Raw genomic sequence first — 11,257 nt, forward strand, 5'->3', positions numbered from 1 at the left:
GGTTATGTCTAGAAGGAGCTAAGGCATTGGACTCTGTACTTCCTAGGACCACGTGACCTCCTCTTCACCCTGGCTGCTTTCCTTCATCTCTTCCTCTTTCCACCTCTTCCTGTGAGATGTGTAATCAAATCAATACTACCATTGTTTCAAAGTGTTATGGGCAAACTCCCTTATTATTCCACTTAGCACTTTTTTTTACTTCCCAGACCAAAACTCCCTTCCCTGGTCACTTGCTGCCCTACATGTGCTATCGCTCCCATTGGAAAAAAAAATTCTGAAGGGAAGGGGCTGTGTTGCTCCTGTGTTTTACAGCAACACTTAGCACAGGGTTTGGTATGTAGCACACATTTAGAATGTTTCCCATTCATTAAGACATTTGCTCTAATGAGATGTATGCCCCTACCCTTAATATCATAGGTCTCTTACCCCTTCTCAAGTACTGAAAGATTCTAGTTAGGGTACAAGTATTAAATATCATGTGTCTTCTTGTTATTTACTAGAAACAAAGATTTCTTTTGTTGATCCAACTAACTTCTTCGATCTTCTAGCAATTAGGATCAATAAAAATTTCACTCCCTTTGGGGTCTCTTCCATCTCTAGAGTCCTTGGATTCTAGGATTCTTCAGTGTCACTGAGCTGCATTTCACCCTGAGGCCAAGCAAGCATCACTATTTACTCCCAGATGCCCTTAATTCTTTCCAGGTTGCTCTTTTAACCTTTCTCAGCATTTTGCCATCTGGCTTCATAAACGAAATTAACACTTATTCCTTCTATACCTTTTGGATTTAATCAACCATAGGTTCAAAGTTAAGCTATTAGACAAAGACTAGTCAAACAAACTGGTTACTTCACAATCTGGACTACTCATTTGGGAATTTAGTTCACACGTTGTGATTTATACGTTTCCTAAGTGTCCCTAAATAGATTGCATGTCTTGTATTTTCTTTGTCTTCCATGAAGTACTTAGAGTAGTGCTAGGAACACAGAAAGAATATCAAGAAACAAAAAAAGTGAAGTCGCAGCATTGTGGATCTCGGGAAGCACGCCCGCCGTCTTACTCGGACCCTTGTCCCCAGAACGTTCTTGCCAGCAGCAGGACTGAGGTCGGTGACGGTATACTTGGAGGTTTTCCTGCCACGACATCGTTCGTCTTCTTCCAGGGCTCACGAGGACAGTAAGGGCAGAGGGCCAGTTCCTCCTTCCCCTTTTGGAAAGGGCAGAAGGCAATGATGTCATCCACCCTCGTCCTCCACATTGGGCAGAAGATGCCTCTCCTGGGGCTGGGTACCTGGAAGAGTGAGCCTGGGCAGGTGAAGGCTGCTATCAAATACGCTCTCAGTGTTGGCTACCGCCACATTGACTGTGCTGCCATCTATGGAAACGAGGCAGAGATTGGCGAGGCCTTGAAGGAGAATGTGGGCCCTGGAAAGGCTGTTTCCCGCGAAGAAGTGTTTGTGACTTCCAAGCTCTGGAACACCAAGCACCAGCCAGAGGATGTGGAGCCTGCCCTCAGGAAGACCCTGGCTGACCTCCAGCTGCAGTATCTGGATCTCTACCTGATGCACTGGCCCTTTGGCTTTGAGCGGGGGGACAACCCCTTCCCCAAGAATGCTGATGGCACAATGCGCTATGACACCATCCACTATAAGGAGACTTGGAAGGCCATGGAGGCGCTGGTGTCCAAGGGGCTGGTGCGGGCCCTGGGCCTCTCCAACTTCAACAGCCGCCAGATTGATGACATTCTCAGCATGGCCACAGTGCGGCCTGCTGTGCTCCAGGTGGAGAGTCACCCTTACCTAGCCCAGAATGAGCTAATTGCTCACTGCCATGAGCGGGGGCTAGAGGTGACAGCCTACAGCCCCCTTGGCTCCTCAGACCGAGCCTGGCGAGACCCAGCGGAGCCAGTGCTGCTGCAGGAGCCCCTTGTCCTGGAGCTGGCCAAGAAGTATGGGAAGTCACCAGCCCAGATCCTGCTCAGATGGCAAGTCCAGCGGAAGGTGATCTGTATTCCAAAAAGCGTCACTCCTTCCCGTATCCTTGAGAACCTCCAGGTTTTTGACTTCACCCTGACGCCAGAGGAGATGAAGCAGCTAGGGGCGCTGAACAAAAATTGGCGGTACATCGTGCCCATGATAATGATGGATGGGAAGCGGGTCCCAAGAGACGCAGGACATCCTCTGTATCCCTTCAACGAGCCCTTCTAAGGCCTGACTTTTCGGTCCAGGCAGAAGCCAGTATCAATACACACATTCTAGCCTCTTTGGCTCTGGCAAAAAAAAAAAAGAAAAAAGAAACAAAAAAAGTATAGTCTGTCAGAGCCTTTGGCTGAGCTGTCCATCACGCCTAGAATACCCTATCTCCTTCCTCACTCCTGCTGTTTAGATTCCTTTCTTTAAGATCTAACTCAAATTTTACCCTGTAGACAAGATCTTTCTAGGTCCTCTGACTTTTCCTCTGCAATTATCTTCCAACTCCTCTTTACATATCATGTATGTCCCTAGTTATTTTTATGTTGTCTTTCCCATTAGAATATGAGGTCTTTGATCAATAAATTGGGCATGCAACTAAGGTATTAGGACAGGGTTATATCAAGGGAGATAGAAAGATAGAATGGATGGATAGATGGACAGATAGACAGACAGATAGATAGAGGGTACATTTGTTAAGCAAATACATTTGTTAAGGCACTGTGCTATGTGTTTGAGATGCAAATAGAAAGAAGCAAGACAGCACCTACCTTCAAGGAGAGATGACAATGGCAACATATAAAAAGCTTGAGAGACTTAGTTTCTGATTAATTCATAATTTTATTAATTATGGCTAGTGAATAATTAATAATTAATGTAATATATTGTATATATATTATCGTATATATATTCTACAATACATACTATTGTATAACATAGTTATATTATGCATAGTTATAACATAATACATAATATATTTTTTTAAATTAGTTAACTAATAAAATGATAAAAATTCGTTTAAAAGGATGGTCATTTGGCTATCTATTGTAAAACAGAATATTTCTGGGTAATTAATAATTTTTTTAATTATGACTAGTGAATGATAATTAATTATGATTATTATAATCATACTACATAATACTGTATTATAATACACAATATATTATAATATATAATTAATGATAATAATTAATAAATTAATTTAAGATAATAAAAAAGGATAGTCATTTGGCTTATAATACAAAAGAGAGATCATGGCAGCCTTTTGATGCTTACATGCCTTTAGAAGAATGGGTGTTTCTGATAGGTGGAAATCAACTCTGATTGTTTAATAATTAATGAGATAATGAATGCTACAGTGAGATGTGGACCTATTCTAATGAGGGACTGGGAGACTTGACTTTGATTGCCACTCTTACTCCCAGACCACCCCCAGGCTCAGGTAATCTAGACAAAGGATCTATTCCTGCACACACTCTGAGTAGAACACAATAAACCAGAATTCACTTACACTAAAATCTCTTTACTTTTGACCTGATCTAAGCTTTCCCAATTGGTTGGGGTCTGAACAAGATTGAGGAGAATGTTAAATCCAATCTCATTAACAGCCCTGTTCTTCAGAGACTGATTTGACCTAATAGAGAATGAGGAAATAAGAATATAAAACATCCTGGACCTCCCCAATAGTAATAGGCTATTCAAATATAAGAAAGAAATCATCATTTCTCTCATAATAATGAGGGATGACAATGTATGAAGAGGTGGATGAAGGCCAGAGTAGAGGTAGAATGAAATAGAAAAGATCAGTTTAAAATGCTCATGTTTCACAGTCTTCTGTCTGCAAGTAAGGAAAGGCTTCAATACAGATAAGGGAATCAAATTATGTCACTCCAGGTGTCAGATATAAAACCAATGGGTGAAAGTTAGCAGTGACATAGATTTCACATAAGGAAAGCCTAGAACCACTCAGCAAGAAAACAGATTGCTTCCTGAGACAGCGAATTTTTCTGTAACTTGAGGTATTTAAAGTAAAAACTAAAAGATCGTTTGTCAGGGACGCTATGGAGATGATTCCTCCAGTGAATGGGAGTATGGATTAGGTGACCTCTAGGATGCCTTCCAATTTAAGATGTTATGATCTGCGTGGCATAAAGTGATGGGGGGCAAATGGGACTGGGACTATAAGGAGAGTGAAGAAAAGTCAACACTTGTTTGTGATTCAGTAGGGTTGCCATGGATCTGCTTCCAACTCTATTCTCCCTGCATGACGCTGGGTAATCCATTCCACAGTTATCCAATTACAGTGTCTGCAACAGGACAACATTACTACCTCACCTATGCATTTTGTTACTATTGTCAGACTCCTTGTGATGCCATTTGGGGTTTTCTTGACAACAGGTACTAGAATGGCTTACAGTTTCCTTCTCCAGCTCATTTTATAGACAAGGAAAATAAAGCAACCAGGGTTAAATGACTTGCTCATGGTCACACAGCTAGTAAGTATCTGAGGGTGAATTTGAACTCAGGAAGATGAGTCTTCCTGACTCCAGGCTGGGCACACTATCCACTGGACTTCCTAGCTGCCCTGCTTACTCATACATAACATAAGGCTATTTTGTGCATTAAATTAGATGATCTATCTGAAAGTGTTTTAAAAAATACAAAGCTAGATAAATGTAATGTGTTAATAGCAAGCATTTTATCTTTCCAAAGGTAAGGATGGAGCATACTATGGAAAATAAAGAATTCAATCCAACCATCCACATTAGGAACAAGGTGGTTGAAGCAGAATTAATGGATAATGAAATGAAGACAAGTGGTGAGGGAGAGGATAATTAAATCCCTGGAGATTTGCCCTAAAGTATCCCTTCTGCTAGCATCACCTAAAAATCTTTCCCGTAGATCTATATTAAAATAATACCACAAAGACTGAGACTAATGAAAGTAGTCAATTAATAGTGAAGAGCAAGCCATTGAAATGCCTCTTAGAATCACAATGAATGGCAGGTTTGAGGGCGGTGGAGTCTCTTAGCAAGGAGTACCCCTGCTAGCCCAAACCATTTAAAACAATGAATAACCTCTGGCCCAGGGGGGAGGAAAGTGGTGTTGACAGAGGCAAGATGGCTTTTGATCCTTTGCATAGTAAAAGGAAGTTTGGCACCTCACAGTCACTTCTTTCCTTGGTGTGAGTCATTTTTTAAGTTCCATGAACTTAGCTGATGCATTTCTTGGCTTCTGGTGAAGTAAAGCTATTATGTCAGCAATAAAAATAAAGCAAAACTTGGAGTCAAAAGACTTGGATTCAAATTCCAGCCCTGACACTTACTAGCTATGTGACCATGGGTAAATAACTAAATCTCCCTGAGTCAGTTTTCTCATCAAGGAAGGAAAGAAGGAAGGAAGAATTTAAATACCTACTATGTGCCCTCCACTGTGCTAAGTACTTTACCAATATTATTTCATTTGATCTTCACAACAATTTGTGAGATAGGTATTAATTTAATACCATTTTATAGTTGAGGAAACTGAAGCAGATAATGACTCAACCAGGGCCACACAGCTGATGTTTGAGAGTGGATTTTAACTCAGGTCTTTCTGACTCCAGGCCCAGGGCTCTAATCCACTATGCCTTCTACTTGCCTCAAAAATAAGTAATTGGGAATAATTATAGTTGTTGGACCATCTTCCTCAGATTTGCTTTGAGGAAATGCATGATAAATGCTTACCTGATTGAAGAAATCATTTTATAAAACTTAAAGTTTATGAATTTGATGGAATACTACTATCATAAAAAATGATGAAAAGAATGGTTTCAAAGAAACTGAGAAGATTTTATGACCTGATTCATAGTGAACTGAGTAAAACCAGGAGAACATTTTATACAACAGTATAAAAATGAACTTAAAACGTCTGATTAACACAATGACCAACCATAATTACAGAGAATCAGTGATGAAGCATTCTACCCACCTTCTCACAGAGACGTAAACTTAGGATGCAATATGAAATGTATCTACATATATATTTTTTAACATGGTCAATGCGGGAATTCATTTTACTTGACCATGTACATTTGTTATGATTTTTTTTCTTTTTTTTTCCAACAGGTAGGGAGAGATTTTGTTAAAAGATTTTTGTCCATTGGAAAAAATTAAATCTGAAAAACTGAAAATCCTATATAATAAATGTTCATTATATAAATGGAAGTTATTAGTATTAACCTCTCCAGGTCTCACTTTCTTCTTCAGTTATATGAATGAAATATTTGCACTGCCCTCTTGGCAAGGTTGTTCTAAGGAAAACACTTTATAAATCTTTCAGAACCATATAAATGTAAAATATTATTGTTTATACAGGGAATGGTAACAGTGGCCTTTATTTAGAAGGGTATATAATAGTACACATTCCAAGTCTGCTTTTAGAGGAATATATCCCAACATTCACAAACAGGGTCAATGTATGGCATCACTGTGACATAGGAAGGTTCATTCAGGGCTCAGAGCAGAGGAATAAAAAATAAGTGGGAATTTTTTTTAAGATGACAAAATGAGGGTGGAAAGATAGAAATAGAGATTGAAGGGCCCTGAATGCAAAGCAGAGACATTAACCGTGATGGATAATGGGTAATATATAATAATGCCAATACCCCTCAGATATTCTTTATAGTTATGACAGGGACTGGCCACAAAGGCCAGTTCTTACAATCCTGGACAGAGTTCATCAGTATGCTCAGCTGATGCAAACCCCAATGTGAAAGAGACTATGCAGCCTTCTTCTAGGTTTGTCCTCCTAATGACATGTAATGAAAGAGCTTTAGAGAGATTTTGGAGCATGAAGAGGAATTCTGTAACCATTTCTGGTCTGTTAACCACCTGGCTAGTGGCAGGCAGCCTGTTTGATTAGCTGTAATGGTGGAACTAGAACTGGGTGTACCTTCAAAAGGCCTTAGTTGGCCTCACCCTGGTCCTCTCTCTTGTTTGAACATGTGTTCTTGATTCAACTCCTTCAATGACTATATTTAATGAGAGACAAGCTGTAAAGGATCTTGTCTTTGTCCTTTGAGGCCAACATGTGGGCCCATGAATATGGACCATGATTTTTTGCCTGGCTTGGCATGTGTTATTTCATCTTAAGTGAAGATTAATTTAGATTTTCCAACCCTGTGAGTTTCTAAAGATAAGGAGGACAAGCCTCCAGGAGTCCAGGAGTTGAGTCCCTGCTATATTTTGCTGTCAGCTATTTCTGATTCCACGAGGATTATCTTTTAGGAACTAACCTAGTAGTAGCTAAGATGAGGATTTGTTGACAGTAATGCAACATTGGGACATGAATTTTGTAGGATCAATGCTTTGCAGAAGTTGTGCTAATTTTCAACCCACTCTCTCCAAAGATCTAAGTGGAATAGAGGAGAAAATGCCTCCAAGGTGATAGAGGGAAGGAGAAATGTTTGTTCTTCTGTTTTTGCTTTCTCTCCGATGCCTAACAGTGGGAGTGATCATATCCAGAATGTCTCTGACTCGTATTTAAGACCGTCCAAGAAAATAGCATTAGAGAAGAGAGATCCCCTAACCCCTCAAGGGTATCCCTAGAACCCCAAGAGGTAGATGTAGTGGCCAGATTCTTTGATAATTGCTTCATACTAGGCCTGTATAGTGATTATTTTGATAGTCATAACAGCCCTGTGATACATGGAAGTATTGTATATTTATCCCCAAATCAAGCTCTAAAAAAAAATACTTTCTGTTATAGCTGGTTAACAACTGAAATTTCATTACCAAGAATAATATTTTTCTTTCCACAGATAGAATGTGAATAGCCCTGAGGGGGGAAACAGTGACTTAAATTTACCCAAAGATGTGATATCAGACTCTTTCCTGAGTACAGATTTCAATGTCTATTCATGAAGAGCTTCAAAGAGAAAAGAAAGCCAGGAACCACATAAAGGGGACTTTTATGGCCTTGGGTTAACACTGCATTCCTGAACCCAAACCTTCCTGCCTCTAGCACCCTGCCCTCTCAAAGAAAGTATTTCATTACTGTGAAGTCTTAGGATTCAGAGCTGCAAAGGAACTTCGGGATCTTCTAGTCTATCTCTCACTGTGCAGATGGAGAAACTAAGTCTCAAAGAGATCTGAGATCACATAGGTAGTAACAGAGCTAAAATTCAAACCCAGACCCTCTGACTTCAAATTCAATGTTCTTTTATACCATGCTGCCCTCCCATTAGGTGTGCATGCAGCATTCCTGAGCTGTCTAAAACTATCCTATGAGGCAGAATTAGATCTCAAGTGCCCAGTCCTACTTATCTGGAGGACAACTGCTAATCACCAATATCTCTTTTTAAATAAGACAGCAAACTATGTCTGAGGAGAAATATTCTCGGCCTTCATCTAAAAGACGACATCTAACAGCAAAGTTCAGGGCGTAACACTTACTCGTCTGAGAACCTGTCAAGTTTCCTTCTTGCCCACCCTAGCCTTGAAGTTCCCAATCCCAACTTCTACCTTATTTGCCCCTTGCAACTTTGCCTGATCTGTCTTCTCCCTCATCCATACCAGACCCTGCTCTGTCTTCTCACTTTATTACCGTCCTCTTTGACTCTTTATTCCTTACTCAGGTGCAAATGACTAAGTGAATGTCAAACATTTATTAAGTACTTTCTATACATTATGTATAATGATAACAGCTAATATTTGTATAAATACAAAATACAGATATGACCTGCTCTCAAGGAGCTTGAATTCTAGTGAAAGAAGCCTTCAGTGGAAAGAATTTCCTCACTAGGAACCTCCTATGCTAGAAAACTATAGGTTCAGTCACTATCCCTATGTATAACATCTAGCTCAGACTTCCAAATAACAAAAGGTGGTCACTTTTTATTGAAAAGAATGCATCCTCGAGTTAAAAGAGGTTATAACTGGTTCACCTACTGACTTACTTCTCCCCAGCTGGTACCTCCTCCCAACTAGCTCCAGCCCACTTTGCTCCCAATAAGGTACAGGAAGGGACCAGAGAGACTGAGCTACATTGTATGTTGTAGGAAGAGGGTTTAGTTGGGAAAAGGATAAGAAAGAGAACAAAGGAAAGGAATGGGAATACCAAAGACAAACCACCTCCTTCACAACTTTGTGTGTCCTGGTACTACTTGTAATATCCAGACTCATTCTGGTGAAGACCATGCCTGAAGACACAAATTCAGAATTTATTCTTTTCTCTTGCTGGTTCTTCCCGTGGATTAATAAAGCCCTTGAGCTCAGTCCTCAATCTGCATGGACTTTATCCCCAAGGACAAGCTTCTGGCCTTCTACCCCCTCCATTTTCCAAGACTGAAAGACAACTAGTGGATGACTCTTGCTCAAAACAGATAACACATTAGGCATCATTACAGCAAAATGGATTTTAGAAGAGATTTTAATACTCCCATCTGCTCTCACCACCAGAATAATCCGATTGTATTCACAGAACATTGACAGGCCTAGGATGTCTCTTGTTCCTTGGTTCTTTCATTAGTGCCTAGATAGCTTAGGGTAGGAGAGAATTGGGGGGCAACCCTAGGAGGAGGATGGGTAGGAAATCATCTGGAAAACTAGACAATTCAAGAATCAGAGAACATAGCGACTTACCTCCCACACCAGCCCCTCTTAGGGTCTTTCTGAATGGAGGGGATTATTCTTCTCTTATTTCTTATCCCAAAAGACTCTTTTCTCAACTAAGAAGGAAAGAAACAAATCAGCCTGGAATTTGGTGCAAAGACCATTGAAGTGAGATTCTAACGAGATTGTATAGAAACCATTTTTTGAGCCTTAAATTGATAATAAAATATCAGTTATTATTTATTATTATTATTATTATGAGTAACAGCAGCAGAGGGAGTACTTTTAGAGTAAGGCTATTGGAGAAGCTAATTTATCCTATTTTTTTCTCTAATATGTGCTACAGACCAATCAAGTTGCTGCTGTCTGCATTGGGCTGAAATCTAAGCGATACTCCCTTGGATTCTGAAAACTTGAAATTGCCTCCTTTTCTTTTTCCTCCTCTTCCTCCTTCTCCTCTTCTTTCTCCTCTTTCTCCCTTTTCTTCTTCTCCTTCTCTGTATATCCCATAACTAATTCTGTAATTCATTTTTATAAAACCCCTGTTGAAGCTTTGAAATGGGTTTTATTGGAAGAGGAGATAAGGAGGGGTTCATGGTGAAGGCAAGAGAAGAGGGTAGATTAAATCTGGGAGAGAAGTACCAATTTGATTTCATTTTCTTCCCTAACAAGCCCTGGTGTAATAACTAACATTATGCAGCATCTTAAGGTTTTCAATATGCTTTACAAATATCTCATTTTACCTTCACAACAACTCTGGCAGATGGGTGCTGTTTACCTTCCCATTTTTCAAATGAGGGAACTGAGGAGAATACAGGTTAAATAACTTGTACAGGGTGGGTCACACAACGAGTAAATATATGAGGCTTGATTTGAATTCAAGTCTTCCAGATTTCTTGTCCCTCACTCTTTCCACTGAGTCACCTGGCTGTGGTTTATTGTAACAATAATCCTAACCTCTAAGGATGCCATGATATTATTTTGCAGGCCTGATACATTAGGTCAACCTAGGCAACCGCTCTACCTCTACCTTTAGGGCTATATCTTCCCTAAACAAAACTAAGAGCTCCAAAACCCATGATTCAGATGTGCTGTACATGATAGAATCTCTCCTTGTAGCTGACCATCACAACTCTCACCTTGCTAGCATTTGCTACCTGGGGAAAATTATAACCCAGTCAACTCCCTTCCATTACATATAATTTCTCTCAGTTAAATCCTTAAGGTATACCTGGCCCACCATGGCTCCAAACCTGCCCTACAATTTGCCAAGTCATGTACTCTCACTGATCTTCATGTCATCTCTGAACAGCCTCCCAGCACAGCCTCTCTCCTCAGTCATACAGTAGGATCAATACTCTCAACCTTACTCCAGTATACAACCGGAAGACTTTTCTATCTAGACCTCCTTAATCACCACTAGGGGCAGCTAGGTGGTACAGTGGATTGAGTACCAATGCAGGAGTCAGGAGGACCTGAGTTGAAATCTCACCTCAGACACTTGACACTCACTAGCTGTGTGACCTTGGGCAAATCACTTAACCCCAATTGCCTCATCCTAGGTCATCTCCAGCCATATCTGGTCACTGGATTCAGATGTGAGACTGGTGACCTGCACAGCCCTCCCTCACTCAAAACAAAGTCAAGTGTAAGATATGTCAATATTTCTCTGATGGCATGGTCTTCTTTGGCAATGAC

General features: G+C 40.3%; 1 pseudogene; it reads left to right on the top strand.

Annotated features, from left to right (window-relative positions):
* Positions 1-1,016: 1,016 nt before the first annotated feature.
* On the top strand, positions 1,017-2,263 carry LOC140532959 (aldo-keto reductase family 1 member A1 pseudogene; annotated as a pseudogene).
* Positions 2,264-11,257: the final 8,994 nt, after the last annotated feature.

Source organism: Notamacropus eugenii, chromosome 3 (genome assembly GCF_028372415.1).
Source record: "Notamacropus eugenii isolate mMacEug1 chromosome 3, mMacEug1.pri_v2, whole genome shotgun sequence".
NCBI lineage: Eukaryota > Metazoa > Chordata > Mammalia > Diprotodontia > Macropodidae > Notamacropus > Notamacropus eugenii.